We start from the raw sequence: 12,853 nt of genomic DNA, 5'->3' as shown, positions 1-12,853 counted from the left end.
CTAGGAAGAAGAACCATTCCATGAAGAAGATGAAGCCACGAAGATGAACCACACGTAGACGAACGCATCCTCACGATCGCAACGAAACATGAACTATCGAGAAGAAGCACACAACATGGTAAACACACCACACATGACAAGTCATGATGCTTAACTAAGTATGATGCATGACAAGGCTACAAGAAGATACTCACGACAAGAGAGGATGCATACAAGAGCAACACATCAAAGCAAGTTTAAATGAGGCCGGAAACAACATATGACAATTCCGGTAAGTCCCCATATGCAAATTTCGAAATTGGTCCTGATCTTAATAAACCTTATGTTCAAGTTGTTAAACAGCAAGTTAAGATGCACCACGATGAACTACACGAAATTCTAGTCAAGTTACATATAAAGTTCATTAGATTCGGAGCTACGGCCTAGAAGATATGAGCAAAACAAGATAAGCATGGCATTGATGCAAAATGCATTCAACCATCAAGCAAACACCTCAAAACAAGGATGCAACATGATAATATGAGGCTTCATGCAAAATCAAGCTAGTTTCATATAGAGCACACTCAAAACGGAGCAACGGTTCAACACATACACTCTATACAAGTTTAAAAGACAAGTTGTCCAAAACAGCAACTAGGCATCTAGCAAGCATCAAAACAACATGCTACAACATCTTAACGTGAAAACAAAAGGCATGGGCATGAAGTACGGGTAACGCATGACAAAACATGAACACTGAGCTATCTCCAGAAACCACTACAACATGCTCAAAAGGACATGGCAAGATTGCAAATAATAACAGTTTACAGACTAGGCAGAAATAACATCAGGTTGCAATGTTTAGAGCTTCCAAACAACATGTTATAGGAACTTAACATGGCAAACAAAGGCATGGCATGCTAGTATTAAATACAAAGAACAAAACTCTGTTACTGAACTAATCTCAAAGATCAACAGAAAAGATGGTAGAATCCATGCAAACATGGCAACTGATATGACAGATTTAGACATGGCAGGAACAACGATAAGTAGGCATGTTGGTGAGCTTGTACAACTCACCACAGAGCAACACATTGCATTACAAGGTGACCAGAAGTAATATGACATATTTATGAAGCTAAGAATGGCAATATAAAGTTCATAGGGTGCATGGACCACTAGCAAAGCACATGGCAAAACTGAACTTAATGTTAACAGGCTGACAACAACATTATTTAGCAACTTGAGAGCAAGATTACAACAAGCTACAACATGCTATAAATTTGAAAAGGGGCATGGATGGATATAACATGACATGCGTAACAAAACATCCTTAATGATCATCTCCAGATTATGCATAGAATGACTTGTAGAAGTAGGTTTACATAGCATCATGATATAACAGATCCAGCTTAGCAAAACAGAAACAGCAAGTACCCTACTTCATGAGCTCGATGCACTCACTACAAGACTCACAAAAATACATGGATTGCACCACTGTAAATATGGCATGATGTAGCTCAAAACTCATGTAGACATCAAACTCATAGGATGCACACACAAAATGCAATGAAAAAGACAAATCACCAAGTTCTGTTAATAGACAACAGTTAACATCATATAACACTCTTGCAACGATGATTCAGGCATCAATATGGACTCAAACAAACATGGAGAAATGTAATAAAATGAATATCATAACCTGATAAACATTTTGATATATTATATGCACAAATCGGAGCAACACACATGAAGTTACAGCAGGTCAAAGATGCACACATATCATGAGTTTTCAAGGACAGACGAAAATATCACCTCGCGGGAAAAAGTCAACGCGGGATCGGGCAGAGCGGGACGGCGTGAGCACGTTTGGATGATGGGGTGTGGGCGTCCAGGGTCGGGGCAGCGGCGGGCGGCGGCGCGCAAGGCACGGCTTGGGCCCAGCGCGGGCGCGGGCGGGCCGGCCATGGGCCTCGCGGGCCGCGGTGGCGGGGAGGAGAGAGAGGAGGCGCGGGCGACACGTGGCGGCGGCGGATTGGTTGGAGGACGGCGGCGGACATGTCCGGCGGCGGGAAGGATTTGTCCGGCGTGCGAGGAGGAAGGAGGCTAGGGTTTGGACGCAGATTTCGGAGGGGGGGATGTATTTATAGGTAGAGGGAGCTAGGAGACTCCAAATGGAGTGTAGTTTTCGCCCACACGATCGTGATCGAACGACCGGGAGGATGGAGGTGACTTAGATGGGTTATTGGGCGGTTTTGGAGGGGTGTTGGGCTGCAACACAAAAGAGGCCTTTGCGGTTACCCGGTTAACCGTTGGAGCATCAAACGACCTCCAAATGGCACGAAACTTGACAGGCGGTCTACCGGTGGTATACCAAGGCCGCTTGGAAAACCTCGGTCCATTCCAAGAATGTTTAACACCCGCTTACAACAAGAGACAAAAAGGGGACGCCAGTGGGGCATAGGAGTGCCGAATTGCAAAACGGACAACGGGGAAAATGCTCAGATGCATGAGACGAACACGTATGCAATCCAATGCTCATGATGACATGGCAAAATGCAACACGCAAGAAAATGACATGGCAACACCGACAAATAACTAGCAGACACCTGGCGCATCAGATCCGGGGTGTTACAGGCGTTCTATTTCTTAGTCCCGAAGATATGCAAGAGGCAAAGAAATCAATGAAAGAAAAAGGTATTAGATTTGAAGATGTTAAGAATTTACCTCCCATTGAAGAAATACATGGTCTTAATATACCGCCTATTGAAGAACCACATTTTCTTGATAACCCGACACAGGTAGTAAAGGTAAATTCTCTCTATAGATATGATAAAGTTGAAATCTCGTCTACTAAATTTCATAGCCCATGCTTAGATGAATTTGATGACTTTATGGCTAGACAAGAAAGTTTTAATGCTTATGTTGGTAGAGAATTAAAGAATAATGCTTTCGAGATAGGACGCTTGGGTGATTATATGGCTAGAGTTAAAGGTGAACTTAAACTCATTAGCAAATATGCTTCTATGGTCGCCACTCAAGCTGAGCAAGTACTTAAAGCTCAAAATGATTTGCTCGATGAATTAAATAATAAACATGACTTTGCTGTTAGAGTGACTACTAGAACTGGTAGAATGACTCAGGAACCTTTGTATCCTGAAGGCCACCCTAAGAGAATCGAGCAGGTTTCTCAGAGAAATAATTTAGAGGCACCTAGTTCTTCCAAAAAGAAGAAAAAGAAAAATGATAGGACTTTGCATGCTGCTAGTGAACCTATTGTAGACACACCCGAGAATCCCAATGATATTTCTATTTTTGATGCTGAAACACAATCAGGTGATGAACAAGAACCTAGTGATAATGTTAATTAATGTTCATGTTGATGCTCAACCTAGAAAAAATAATGAGATAGAGATTGAACCTGCTATTGATCTTGATAACCCACAATCAAAGAATCAACGTTATCGTAAGAGAGATTTTGTTGCTAGGAAGCACGGTAGAGAAAGAGAACCATGGGTTCAGAAACCCATGCCCTTTCCTCCTAAACCATCCAAGACAAAGGATGATGAGGATTTTGAGTGCTTTGCTGAAATGATTAGACATATCTTCTTACTTATGCGCTTAACTGATATGCTCAAAGTAAATCCTTATGCTAAGTATATGAAGGATATCATTACAAATAAAAGAAAGATACCAGAAGCTGAAATTTCCACCATGCTTGCTAATTATACTTTTAAAGGTGGAATACGAAAGAAACTTGGAGATCCAGGGGTACCAACTATACCATGCTCCATTAAAAAAACTGTGTTAAAACTGCTTTATGTGATCTTGGAGCTGGTGTTAGTGTTATGCCTCTCTCTTTATATCGTAGACTTGAATTGAATAAGTTGACACCTACTGAAATATCTTTGCAAATGGCTGATAAATCAACTGCTATACCTGTCGATATTTGTGAGGATGTGCCTGTTGTGGTTGCAAATGTCACTATCTTAACGGACTTTGTTATTCTTGATATTCCTGAGGACGATAGTATGTCGATTATCCTTGGTAGACCCTTTTTGAATACTGCAGGGGCTGTTATTGATTGTAACAAAGGCAATGTCACTTTTCATGTTAATGGTAATGAGCATACGGTACACTTTCTGAGGAAACAACCTCAAGTTCATAGCATCAATTCTATTGGAAAAAGTCCAACTATCATTATTGGAGGTTTTGAATTTCCTCTTCCTACTGTCAAGAAAAAGTATGATATTCTTATTGTTGGGGATGTTCATATCCCCGTTGAGGTAACTTAGTGTTATTCGAAATTTCTCCGGTTCTGTGTTATTCGGAATGAGTTTGTTAACAGGACTTGATCAACCTTGTTAGTGGATTCATTTTGATGATCATGAGATGGATGAAACTAGAAGGCATAACCTTCTGTACCCTCTTTTTACTTTCTGTTATTTAAAATAAATAAAGCAAAAATAGTATTATTTGTCTGTTTTCTGATTTATCCGTGCAATAAAAAATATCCCGAAAATAAAAGTGCTCCAAATGCCCTGCAAATTTAGTATGATTTTTTATGGAATATTTGAGGATTTTAGGCACTGAGAACACTGCAAGAGGGGCAAGCACCAGGCCACGAGGGTGGAGGGCGCGCCCACACCGCCTAGGTGCGCCCCCTGTCTCATGGGCCCATGGTGGCCCCCTCCACTTATTCCTGCACCCACACACTCCATCTTCTTCCCAAAAAAAATCCTCATCCAGCTCAAGCACGAGTTCTAGCTCATTTTGCTGCGATTTTCGATCTCCTTGCTCAAAGCTCAATTCACAAAACTGCTTTGCGAGATTGTTGCTTGGTATGTGACTCCTCCATTGGTCCAATTAGTTTTTGTTCTAGTGCTTTATTCATTGCAAATTTTTGCTGCATAGGTGACCCTATTCTTGAGCTTGCATGTCAAATTTATGAGGTCCCAAGTAATTCTAATGCATGATATAGGCTCTAAGCACTTGTAGGAGTAGTTTCTACCAATCTTGTTTAGTTTTATTCACTTTTACTTTGAAGTTACTAAAATTTCAGAAATTTTCAGAAAATGTTAAGGAGATATTTGAGGGGCTCTTCTAGCCAAGGCTCCCAGGAAAAACAAGCTAAAGAGAAGGAAAAGGCCAAGTATAATCTTCCTCGTGTAGCGGAAGTACGACCGTGTGAATGGCCCTGTGACAATTTCTTGAGAGAAGCCGGCATTTATGAAGACTTTTATTCTTTGATCGAGAATGCAGGCCTCACCGATTTCCTCCACGACCGGATTGATCAGTATCTCTTACTCACCAATACTTTCATGCAAAACTTTTATTATTATCCTAAGAAGTCACCGCCTTCAGTATCATTTCATTTATATGATGAATTCAGGGAAATGTCTTTACGTAATTTTTGCGCGGTGTGTAGGATACCCTTTGAGGGAAAATTAGATGAACCACATCGTAAAGATGTGGATGGCTTTGTTAACACTATCACTGTAGGGGATCCAAAGAAGGGTTCCGATGCGAGAATCTCTATAATACACTTTCCTGTTTTACGCTACTTTGCCATATTTGCTAGTAGATGCTTAATTGGCCGTGGAAATAGTGGAAACTTCAATGTTCCTGATATTATTATTCTTCTCCATGCCTTGTTTGGTGATAATAGTTTTAGTATGGGTGCCGTTATTGCTAAACGTCTAAGCCTGAATCATACAAAAGGCCCCATCTTTGGAGGTATCTATGCTGCACGTCTTGCTAAATATTTTGAGATACCTATTAGGCACCATGAGAAAGAGGAGACAATATTGCCTCCTTACATTTTAGATTATAGGAGCATGGTAGTGCATGAGTTTATTGTTGACAACGAAGATAAGATGCTTCTGTATAACCCAAGATTTAATAAGAAACACAATGAGACTATTATTCTGTCTGCGCCTCTGTTGTTTGATTTGACTGCAGTTAATTATCTTGTCACGCCGGAAGCGGTGTACACTCATCGAGGCCAAGCATCCACTCCAGAGCCTGAGCCTGAGCCGGAACCTTCACTGGACCCTTACCGTGCATCATCTTACCAGTGGGATCCGGAGGAGATGGCCAGCTAGTGGTATCCTGATTACACCCCTCAGTACACCGGGGAGAGTAGCCGCGGTCCATGGCAATAGACCAACTTAGGCCAAAAGCCTAAGCTTGGGGGAGTATGTATTTCTCACCGACTTTACATTCATGTTCACACACTATTCTAGTCGTCGGTGCTCATACTCTTTCATTGTATTATCCATGCTAGTTTAATTTTATTTTTTTCGCTTTCTCCTTGTGTGTTTGATAAATCTTAAGAAAAAACAAAACAATTAGTTAGTTTAATTTTCATGCTTGTAGTAGAAATTAAAATGAAAACCCAAAAAGATTTCTCGTTCTTCTTCTTGCTTGTTGGGAGCTTTCCCGTGTAAATAGTTTTATTTCTTTTCTTTCCTTTGGGGGTCGAGAATAGAAGACCATATTGAGAATGCTTAGTGGCTCTCTTATGCATGATTGTTGATTTAACTTAGAGCCCATATTACTCTGTCTTCTCTCTTGAGTTGAATGCTTGCAGATTCCAGCTTAGTCCATTGCACGTGCACTATTATTATTATACACATCGTTTGGCCGTGCAAGTGAAAGGCAATAATGACAATATATTATGGACTGATTGAGATGAGAGAAGCTGGTATGAACTCGACCTCTCTTGTTTTTGTAAATATGATGAGTTCATCGTTCCTGATTCAGCTTATTATGAAGTAAACATATCTGCAATGACATTTAGAGATTATAGTTGCTTGTGCCATGCTTGATTAGCTATGAGTTATAATGGTTTACCTTGCGTGCCAACATGCTATTAAAATGATTATGATGTGGTATGATGGGATGATATCCTCCTTTAAATGAATTGAGTGACTCAACTTGGCAGATGTTCAGGCATGTCGTTGAAACAAATTAACACAACCTTCACGATATTTATGTTCCTGGTAGATTATATCCTACTCATGCTTGTACTCAGTGTGAATTAATTTTAATGCATGTTCATGACTGTTGTCACTCTCTCAGTTGGTCGCTTCCCAGTCTTTTGCTAGCCTTCACCTGTACTAAGCGGGAATACTGCTTGTGCATCCAAACTCCTTAAACCCCAAAAGTTGTTCCATATGAGTCCACCATACCTTCCTATATGCGGTATTTACCTGTCGTTCCAAGTAAATTTGTATGTGCGGAACTCCAAACCTTCAAATGAAATTCTGTTTTGTATGCTCGAGAAGCTCATGTTTCAACTAGGGTTGCCTATATCTTCCATGCTAGGTGGGTTATTCTCAAGAGGAGTGGACTCCGCTCCTCATTCACGAGAAAGGGCCGGTAACCGGGATGCCCAGTCCCATGATCCAAGGGCTGTTGTTAGTTGGAGGCACTCGTTGTTTCGAGCAAGCCATGGATTGATGCTTGTTGGTGGTGTGGGAGTATAAACTTTTACCATTCTGTTTGGGAACTGCCTATAATGCATGTAGTATGGAAGATATCGCCATCTCATAGTTGTTGCGTTGACAGTGAAAGTATGCCGCTCAAAATGTTGTTCATCTCTATTTGAAAATCGAGCTCTGGCACCTCTACAAATCCCTGCTTCCCTCTGTGAAGGGCCCGTCTATTTACTTTTATGTTGAGTCATCACCTTCTTATTAAAAAGCACCCGCTAGAGAGCACACTGTCATTTGCATTCATTACTATCAGTTTATATTGGGTATGACTTGACTGGATCTCTTTTACCATGAATTACAATGTTTAGTCGGTCCTTGATCTTTAAAGGTGCTCTGCATTTATGTTTTGCGGTCTTAGAAAGGGCTAGCGAGATACCATTTTGTTATATCATATTATGATTGTTTTGAGAAAGTGTTGTCATCCGAGTTTTATTATTATGGCTCACTAGCTGATTATGCCATTGATATGAGTAATTGTGAGACCTAGGTGTTATTGTGAGTATGGTTAGTTCATAATACTTGCTGAAACTTGAATGCTGGCTTTACATGTTTACAACAACAAGAGCAAACAGAGTTCGTAAAAGTTTTTCTTTATCACTTTCAGTTTATCAACTGAATTGCTTGAGGACAAGAAAAGGTTTAAGCTTGGGGGAGTTGATACGTCTCCGTCGTATCTACTTTTCCAAACACTTTTGCCCTTGTTTTGGACTCTAACTTGCATGATTTGAATGAAACTAACCCGGACTGACACTGTTTTCAGCAGAACTGCCATGGTGTTGTTTATTGTGCAGAAAACAAAAGTTCTCGGAATGACCTTTAAATCCATGGAGATAAGTTTTGGAAAATATAAAAAATACTGGCGAAAGAATTAAGGCCAGGGGGCCCACACCCTGTCCACGAGGGTGGAGGGCGCGCCCTCCCCCTGGGCGCGCCCCTGTCTCGTGGGCCCCCTGATGCTCCACCGACCTCAACTCCAACTCCATAAATTCCGTTTCGTGGAGAAAAAAATAAGAGAGGAAGTTTCATCATGTTTTACAATACGGAGCTGCCGCCAAGCCCTAATCTCTCTCAGGAGGGCTGATCTAGAGTCCGTTCGGGGCTCCAGAGAGGGGGATTCGTCGCCGTCATCATCATAAACCATCCTCCATCACCAATTTCATGATCCTCACCGCCGTGCGTGAGTAATTCCAGTAGGCTTGCTGGACGGTGATGGGTTGGATGAGATTTACCATGTAATCAAGTTAGTTTTGTTAGGGTTTGATCCCTAGTATCCACTATGTTTTGAGATTGATGTTGCTATGACTTTGCTATGCTTAATGCTTGTCACTAGGGCCCGAGTGCCATGATTTCAGATCTAAAGCTATTATGTTTTCATGAATATATGTGAGTTCTTGATCCTATCTTGCAAGTCTATAGTCACCTATTATGTGTTATGATCCGACAACCCCGAAGTGACAATAATCGGGATACTTCTCGGTGATGACCATAGTTTGAGGAGTTCATGTATTCACTATGTGCTAATGCTTTGTTCCAGTACTCTATTAAAAGGAGGCGTTAATATCCCTTAGTTTCCACTAGGACCCCGCTGCCACGGGAGGGTAGGACAAAAGATGTCAAGCAAGTTCTTTTCCTTAAGCACGTATGACTATATTTGGAATACATGCCTACATTACATTGATGAACTGGAGCTAGTTCCGTGTCACCCTATGTTATAGCTATTACAAGAGGAATCGCATCCGACATAATTATCCATCACTGATCCAATGCCTGCGAGCTTTTCACATCTTGTGTTTCGCTTATTTACTTTTCCGTTGCTACTGTTACAACTACTACAAAACTATTATCTTTACTTTGCCACTGTTACTTTTATTATCATACTACTTTGCTACTAAATACTTTGCTGCAGATACTAAGTTATCCAGGTGTGGTTGAATTGACAACTCAACTGCTAATACTTAAGAATATTCTTTGGCTCCCCTTGTGTCGAATCAATAAATTTGGGTTGAATACTCTACCCTCGAAAGCTATTGAGATCCCCTACACTTGTGGGTTATCAAATGGCTATCGGCGGCGCGGAAGAAAACTTTAGGTGGCAGACAGCTGGGTCGAGGGATAAGTCATGTTGCCATGGACGATGTGGTCATAGGAGCGGCAACGACAAGGTGGACGACTGCGCTGATGAAGCGAGAGGATGCGTTGAAAGGATCCTTGTCAGGCACCATGGATGAGAGACGTCCATCTCTTGCAGTGGACGACGGGGTAGGGGTAGCAGCTCCAACAAGGTGGAGGATGGGGTGGCGGACGGAGGAGGTTGGCTGGAGTGGGGAGGTTGTTGTGGCACCCATGGTGTATGAATGGGGAAATGGAAGGGGAGGAGATTGCCTTTGTTGCAATCAATAACAACCCCTGCAGTGTTAAGAAAAGGTCTACCAAGGATAATAGACATACTATCATCCTCGTGAATATCAAGAATAACAAAGTCCGTTAAGATAGTGACATTTGCAACCACAATAGGCACATCCTCACAAATACCGACAGGTATAGTAGTTTATTTATCGGCCATTTGCAAAGATATTTCAGTAGGTGTCAACTTATTCAATTCAAGTCTACGATATAAAGAGAGAGGCATAACACAAACACCCGCTCCAAGATCACATAGAGCAGTTCTAACATAATTTCTTTTAATAGAGCATGGTATAGTTGGTACACCCGGATCTCCAAGTTTCTTGGGTATTCCACCCTTAAAGGTGTAATTAGCAAGCATGGTGGAAATTTCAGCTTCCGGTATCTTTCTTTTATTTGTGATGATATCCTCCATATACTAAGCATAAGGATTTACTTTAAGCATATCAGTTAAACGCATACGTAAGAAAATAGGTCTAATCATTCCAGCAAAGCGCTCAAAATCCTCATCATCCTTTGACTTGGATGGTTTAGGAGGAAAGGGCATGGGTTTCTGAACCCATGGTTCTCTTTCTTTACCGTGCTTCCTAGCAAAAAAATCTCTCTTATCATAACATTGATTCTTTGATTGTGGGTTATCAAGATCAACAACAGGTTCTACATCATTGTCTTTGCTAGGTTGAGCATCAACATGAACATTATCATTAACATTATCACTAGGTTCATGTTCATCACCTGATTGTGTTTCAGCATCAGAAATAGAAATATCATTGGGATTCTCAGGTGTGTCTACAGTAGGTTCACTAGAAGCATGCAAAGTTCTATCGTTTTTCTTCTTCTTCTTTTTAGAAGAACTAGATGCCTCTAAATTATTTCTCTGAGAATCTTGCTCGATTCTCTTAGGGTGGCCTTCAGGATACAAAGGTTCCTGAGTCATTCTACCAGTTCTAGTAGCCACTCTAACAGCAAAGTCATTTTTATTATTTAATTCATCAAGCAAATAATTTTGAGCTTTAAGTACTTGCTCAGCTTGAGTAGCAACCATAGAAGCATATTTGCTAACGCGGTGAAGTTCATCTTTAACTGTAGCCAGATTATCACCTACGCGTCCTATCTCGAAAGCATTATTCTTTAACTCTCTACCTACATAAGCATTAAAACTTTCTTGTCTACCCATAAAGTCATCAAATTCATCTAAGAATGGGCTATGAAATTTTGTAGAGGGTATTTCAACTTTATCATATCTGTAGAGAGAATTTACGTTTACTACCTGTGTCGGGTTATCAAGACAATGTGGTTCTTTAGGCGGTAAATTAAGACCATGTATTTCTTCAATAGGAGGTAAATTCTTAACATCTTCAGCTTTAATGCCTTTTTCTTTCATTGATTTCTTTGCCTCTTGCATATCTTCAGGACTGAGAAATAAAACACCTCTCTTCTTCGGAGTGGGTTTAGGAATAGGCTCAGGAGTTGTCTCAATTGGTTTAGGAATTACTTCAGGAACTGGCTCAGGAAGAGTCCAATTATTTTCATTAGTCAACATATTATTCAATAATATTTCAGCTTCATTGACTGTTCTTTCCTTGAAAACACAACCAACACAACTATCCAAGTAGTCCTTGGAAGCATCGGTTAGTCCATTATAAAAGATATCAAGTATTTCATTTTTCTTAAGAGGATGATCGGGCAAAGCATTCAGTAACTAGAGAAGCCTCCCCCAAGCTTGTGGGAGACTCTCTTCTTTGATTTGCACAAAATTATATATTTCCCGCAAGGCAGCTTGTTTCTTATGAGCAGGGAAATATTTAGCAGAGAAGTAATAAATCATATCCTGGGGACTACACACACAACCAGGAGCAAGAGAATTATACCAAGTCTTAGCATCACCCTTTAATGAGAACGGAAATATCTTAAGGATGTATGAATAGCGGGACTTCTCATCATGAGTAAATAGCGGGACTTTCGCTAGTGCAATCTCTCAACAATGCTAACATAGTTGGTTCATATGATTATCCCTCAAAGTGCAATAAAGAATCACTCCCGAGTTCCTATTAGCAGAGAACAAAAGTTAGAAATTGTTTGTAGGATATGAAACCACCTCAAAGCTACTCTTTCCGATCAATCTATCCCAGAGTTCATACTAAAATAACGCAAAGCTATTCTTTCCGATCAATCTAACAAAGAGTTCGTACTAAAATAACACCATATGACACACATCAACCAACTCTAATGTCACCTAGATACTCCAATGTCACCACAAGTATCCGTGAGTTAATTCTACGATATGCATCAAACAACTTCATGATCATAATATTCAATCCACACAAAGAACTACAAGGAGAGCCCAAAGTTTCTATCGGAGAAAAGATAATAAAAACATGCATCAACCCCTATGCATAGATTACCCCAATGTCACCTCGGGAATCCACAAGTTGAGTGCCATAACATACATCAAGTGAATCAATATGATACCTGATAACCCACAAGTATAGGGGATCGCAACAGCTTTCGAGGGTAGAGTATTCAACCCAAATTTATTGATTCGACACAAGGGGAGCCAAAGAATATTCTTGAGTATTAGCAGTTGAGTTGTCAATTCAACCACACCTGGATAACTTAGTATCTGCAGCAAAGTGTTTAGTAGCAAAAAGTGGTATGATAATAATAGTAGCGGTAACAAAAGTAAAGATAAATGTTTTTGGGGTTTGGCAGTAGTTGTAACAGTAGTAACGGAAAAGTAAATAAGCGAAGAACAATATATGAAAAGCTCGTAGGCAATGGATCAGTGATGGATAATTATGCCGGATGCGATTCCTCATGCAATAGTTATAACATAGGGTGATATAGAACTAGCTCCAATTCATCAATGTAATGTAAGCATGTATTCCGTAAATAGTCATACGTGCTTATGGAAAAGAACTTGTATGACATCTTTTGTCCTACCCTCCAGTGTTCAGCGGGGTCCTAGCAGA

This window comes from Triticum aestivum, chromosome 7B, assembly GCF_018294505.1.
Source record: "Triticum aestivum cultivar Chinese Spring chromosome 7B, IWGSC CS RefSeq v2.1, whole genome shotgun sequence".
In the NCBI taxonomy this organism is placed as follows: domain Eukaryota; kingdom Viridiplantae; phylum Streptophyta; class Magnoliopsida; order Poales; family Poaceae; genus Triticum; species Triticum aestivum.
Note: the sequence above shows the minus strand (reverse complement) of the source record.